The sequence below is a fragment of the Momordica charantia genome (genome assembly GCF_013281855.1).
Source record: "Momordica charantia cultivar OHB3-1 chromosome 4 unlocalized genomic scaffold, Mcharantia_2.0 BLBB01000004.1, whole genome shotgun sequence".
Taxonomy (NCBI): domain Eukaryota; kingdom Viridiplantae; phylum Streptophyta; class Magnoliopsida; order Cucurbitales; family Cucurbitaceae; genus Momordica; species Momordica charantia.
This window is the reverse complement of record NW_028275162.1, coordinates 3,401,298-3,407,300: the sequence shown is the minus strand read 5'-3', so window position 1 is coordinate 3,407,300 and position 6,003 is coordinate 3,401,298. Positions and strand designations below refer to the sequence as shown.

At 33.6% G+C, this 6,003-nt stretch overlaps 1 pseudogene; it reads right to left on the bottom strand.

Moving 5' to 3' along the window:
• Positions 1-4,920: 4,920 nt before the first annotated feature.
• LOC148211657 (auxin-responsive protein SAUR50 pseudogene) lies at positions 4,921-6,003 on the bottom strand (annotated as a pseudogene).

The window sequence follows — 6,003 nt, the reverse complement described above, 5'->3', positions numbered from 1 at the left end:
CATTAATCATTCTTTTTTAATGCTCTACGGTCGATTTTTTGATTGATGATATATATTTTAATAAGCTAAGTTATGTTCAGGTTGACAAATTTTTTTCTTTTTTAATTATCGCTCTTATAACTTAATCTATGAAAAATTCTATTTCTATAATTGAACCATAATCAACTTAAATGGATGGTTAAGTTTAAATTATTGTCAGATTGAACATAGCTCAGCGTAAATTGGCATACATCTCCAATCAAGAGGTTGTGAGAGTTCGATCTCCCACCCCCACATGTTGTACTAAAAAAAAGTTTAAATTATTACCCTTTTGTTATTTCTGTTTTCAAAGAATTTGTGGTTTTTTAGTTGAGTACAAGGATTTGAACCTCCAACTTCTGGGAAGGTAAGTAATGTTTTAACAAGTTGAATTGTACAGTCAATAATTGTAGCTATTTTTTCTTTTTCCTGAGTTTGACAATAATGTGGGTGAAGAGTCAAAATCTTCGACATTTTTGTCACTGATTATATATGTCTTAACCCGTTGAGTTATACATGTAAAATGCTAATATAGAAAAATGAGATTTTTAGTATTAAACATTCTAACAATTCAAATAATCGTTTTGTTAACCAATATATTTATAAATAATAAAATATACAAAATATCTATAAATATAAATACTATATATCAAAACTGTGAACCTGAACTTAATTCAATTGATTGATGCACATGTATCTAACAAAGAGATCGTGAGTTCGAATCTCTAAATTGTATTAATATATATATATATATATATATCAAAACTTTTTAAATATTCTTTTTGATTTTTCTAAACAAAATAGAACATTTGACCTACGAAGTTGAAAAACAATATGAAAAGAAAAAGAAAAAGAGAAAAGTAGTCGACAACAAAGAATGCTAATGATTCACCCCAAGGAGGATTTAATTTGAAACAAGATGATTAAAGGAATATAAATTATATAATATATTAAAATTGAAAAAGGTGATAAATAAATAAATACATAAATATATATATTCATAATTGTATTTTTGTTAATATTTATCATAAGTATAACGTACTTAAATGAGTTACTTTCTTTAGTAATATTTAAATTTGTGACCAACACTTACCAAAAAAAAAGGTAAATAATGGTTATACATGGTAATTAATCGATTAGTAAAATATTGTTTTGCAGTTTTTTATGTTAAAAATTATTTCTTTAATTGTTTTACAACTCAACAGCATTCAAACAACTTCAAAGTTTCGTTTATTTTTTTAGGAAAAAAAAAACTACGAGTAAAATTATTGTTTATAGTAATAGTCCATTTTTCAATTTCTTCATCTGCTAAAATTTTAAATTTTATTTACATAGTCTCCACGGCTTTGCTTTTGGTTTCACCCAAAAGGTCTCACACCAATGGGGATAATTGTCTCTCTTATATACTCATGATCATTCCTTTCCCTAACCAATGTGGGACTTTGTTTGCAATCACCTTACAAACCCAACAGATACAAAGTCCTTTATATACACAACTTAACTATACACAATAAGCAACCATAATAGAAAACTAACTAACTGACTATAGTTAGAGTCTAATACTCCCCTCAAGATGGAGCAAAAATATCAATCAATCCCATCTTGGACACAAAATTGTCAAGCACAGCAGCAGACAACGGCTTGGTGAAAGCATTGGCTAATTGCAAAGAAGACCTGATAGGGAGCAGTCGAATGGAGCCATCAAGAAGCTTTTCTCGAACAAAATGACATCGAGATCAATGTGTTTTGTGCGCTCATGAAAACTTGAGTTAGAGGCAATATGAATGGCTGCATTATTGTCACAGAAAAGAAGAGCGGGAGGCACAAACGAAACCTGCAACTCAGTTAAAAGATGGATCAACCAAATGATTTCACAGGTGGTGGCTGCTAAGGCACGATACTCTGCTTCTGCTGAAGACCGAGAGATGGTGGATTGCTTCTTAGTTTTTCAAGAAATCATAGAATCATCTAGAAAAACACAAAAACCAATGGTAGACTTTTGATTGTCAACACAGGATCCCCAATCCGCATCTGAAAAAGCTTTGAGCTGGAAAGAATTAGAGGCAAAAAGAAAAATGCCACCACCAGGGACCTTCTTCAAATAACGCAAAAGATGATAGACTGCTGCAAGATGCTCTTTGCCCAGACGAGAGACAAATTGGCTGAGTTTGTGGACTGGAAATGTAATGTCAGGACGCGAGATAGTGAGATACAAAAGCTTACCAACAAGCTTTCTATATAAAGTAGATCCGTCGATGAATCCTAGTTTGTTCTTCACCAACAAAGCAATCAACATCGATCGATTCCACGATGTAGTTTTCTTCGGTGAGTAAATGAGTAACTAGAACAAGTCCTGTATTATCGGTATAATGGAGATAATACGGACTGAGAGGTGAATCAACGCTCGCCGAAGGTATAGAAGAAGACTGAGATCCAGTCGAAAGCGCCGGCGATGGTGGTGAAGGCGGTGGGGGATTCACCAACGAAGCATCTTCGGGAACTGTAGGCATGATTGAAGCGGTGGAGAAACCAAATAGTGCGCGTGTGAAAAAATTTAGAGAATTTCTAAATTTTTCTCTGATACCATATTAGGCACGTGAGAGAATAATGTACTGATATTCTCATTAAATCAAGGAAGGATACAAAGTCCTTTATATACACAACTTAACTATACAAAATAAGCAACCATGATACTAACTGACTATAGTTAGAGTCTAATACTCTTTTTTTTTTTACGAGAGGCGACATTTTTTAACCTTAACTATCCATTCCACTTAAAAATAAAAATAAAAATAATAATAATACATTTTATATTAAATATAAAAAATCCGACCCGATTACTAGAAGAAAACAAATAGTTGTACAACCATTTGGAGATCAGCTAAGCTACCTTTTTACAAGTCCTTCTATTATTAAACTTAAAGTTTGATATTATATCGAGGATAGTCTTTCAAAAAAAAAAAAAACACAAACAATTTTTTTTATCAAATAGGATGATGTGTTGGATCAAAAATTTGACCAACAAGTTCGGACTCGGATGGCCGACGAATAGAACCTGTATAGAGAGGTAAAAGGCTCCGATGCTCAAGTCATTTCAAATTCGATTTATACCTAAACAGAGAACTGTTTCAGTACCTCAAAAAATGAATTGAAACTCTCTATTTATAAGATTTGGGTTTCTGACATCATTTAGAGAATAGTTGCGATCGTCCCATAAATCACAATGTGTTGTCAAAAAAACAATTAAGGACCAACGACTATCTATGTTGCGATACTCGACTCGTCCTTTACAAAGGTTAGCCACTAAGGTCTTCGTTGGTTTGGTCGGCTCGACCTTTATGAAGTTTGCGGCGATCAATAATATATAGCATCGAACCTGTCGAACTAGTTATTCTCCTTGGAAGAGTTTAACTTTTAGACTATGTCATTACAATAACTCATTACTCTCCGTCTCCGACCTATAGGATGTTGACATGTAGCATCCAACAGATCATACATGAATGGTAAAAAAAAAATAAAAATTGTGGATGAAAAAAATGAGGCAAATTTTAGAAAGATAAAGAAAATGACAGCAAAAAGAGAGTAAATAAAAAAGAGGACCAGAAAGCAAAACCACCTTAAGGCCAAGGCTTAGCTTTCTCCCAAATGGTCCTCTGATTCTGTGAGGAAAATGGCAGAGATTTTGTTCTATCAAACTCAGTCCCCCCAAATAAAAACTATTTGGTTCCACCACCACATGCTCATCAATTTTATTTAATGCCTCCCCAAAAAACAAAAAAAATATATATATATATATATGTAGATACAATTAATTTGATATATAATTGAGTTGTTATGTTTTGTCTGGTTTACGAAGTATTACAGTGTTTGTTTTAGTAGCGTTGTTGATTTTGATCTTTTTGGTGCTGCTACAAATTTATTGGCAGGTCTCTTTGCTCCTTTTTTGTACACTATGTATTTAACCCACCTTACGAAGATCCCTTCCTTTTGACCTAGGATCAAACGGTAACTCTAGATAGATGTAAATTAATAACACCCAAAAAACCATATAAGAGAAAATTATAAAAATCTGATATTTGAATCCTAACCTCGTTGAGCTAAAAGTAAGATGGTGAGTTATATTTTGCTTGAGTTGGGCTCAAATTGGCTTTGATACTTTTTAAACATGGTTCAAATTTTAAATATGAATAATGAATATGTGTTCAATTTAAAAGATAAAATTAAAAAAAATGCAGAGGAAAAGAAAAAAAAATTATGCATTATATTGTTTTTCTAAAATATTGAAAAATAGTAACAATCATGGGCATGATTGGTGGGAATTCCACCGACTCTCCCCAACGGGATTCTTTTTCTCTCACATTATTTTATTGAAAAACATACCCTAATTTTTCTTTAGAAGAGAAAATTTTGAGTTGGTATGATGCAAATTTATCTTCAAATGATGTGAGAGTGGAATCTTATTCTCAAACCAATCAAGTTAAAGTTTTAATCAAGTCGATGACACGTTCTAATAATTTATTAACGATGATCATCATTAAAAATATGAAGGAGATTTGATCATTCGAAAAAAAATACTAATATTTAATTATTAAGTTATGATATCACAGTTATATTCATTAATGATAGTTCAATCGATAAATTTTAATATATAACATTATTTTGTCAACGTACATATAGTTCAAATGATAAATATTAATATTTTTCTTGTTAGTTTTTTCTTTTTGTTAGTACAACAGGTACGAGGTCAGATGATGAACCTCTAACTTCTAAAGATTGAATAAATCACTTTCTTTACCTTTAGAATAATATTCTATAAACAAATAAAAAAAAGGTAAAAATGAAGCATTATTCAATTACTAGATTAAAATTCTCAGGAAAAAAAAAATTAAAAGAAATAAGAAGGAAACTAAAGAGAGATTTTTTTTTTTTTTTTTGTTGGTGGGAACTTTGCAATTTTTGTAATACATCTCTCACAGGGTGGGGAGAACCAAATCCACCACTGCGAGGAAAATCCCTGAAACTAAAATATTTATACAAAATCCAAACTCCAATTTTACACTTTGGAGTTTGGGTCAGTCAAGAGTCAAAAATAAAAATAAAAACCCTTAATAAAGGGCGAAAAAAGAAAAAAAAAACCCAAAAAAAGGGTATAAGAATAAGAAAAAAATAAAAAAGAATAATGTGGGGAATTGTCATTTGAGGGCGGCGGTGAGAGAGCGGAAAACGAGTTCTTCACAGGGGATGGTGAGGCCCATGTGGTGGTGGAAGCCGAACTCCTCCTCGGCGAGGCGGAGGAGGCACTGGAAATCGGGGTGAGTCAGCAGCGAGATCGGGACGACATGTCGGCTCCGATTCTCCCCGACGTAGACGGCGAAGTGCCCCTTCGGAACGTCGTCGTACGGCGCCTCCTGCTTCCGGCCGAGGCTGGAGCAGCGCTTCAGAATGTGCTTCAGAGCGGCGGGTTTTCTGATGGCCATTTTGGGAATTGGGGATTTTGGATTTTGGATTTCTAGGGTTAGGTATTTATGGAGGAGTGGGGGTTAGAGAGAGAAAGTTTGTAGAGAGGGAAAGCACGGACGTTGTACTGAGAGAGAGGGGGAAGGTGGGAGCCATGGCGAATGGGGAGCCGTCGCCATTGTTGGACCTCCAAATGACATCTCGGGACCCCTCTGCTTCTGTGGCTCTGCTTCTTCTCTCTCTCTCTTCATTTTTTTTTTTTATATATTTGTTCCTCTTTTGTTCTTCTGTTGTGCTTTTTCTTTTTCGTAATTAATCTCCAACTTTCACTGTTTCGCTATTTATTATAATTTTTTATTTTTATATGCTTTAATATCTAACTGTCTGCGACGATTTTTTGTTAGGGGTGCATTTCCCGGACTCCAGCTGACCCAAATTTGATCGGGTCGGTCCACTCGAACCAACTCAAAAAGACTCTCGAATGGGAGATTTGACATGCATAGATGTGTGTCGGGTTTAACATAACTC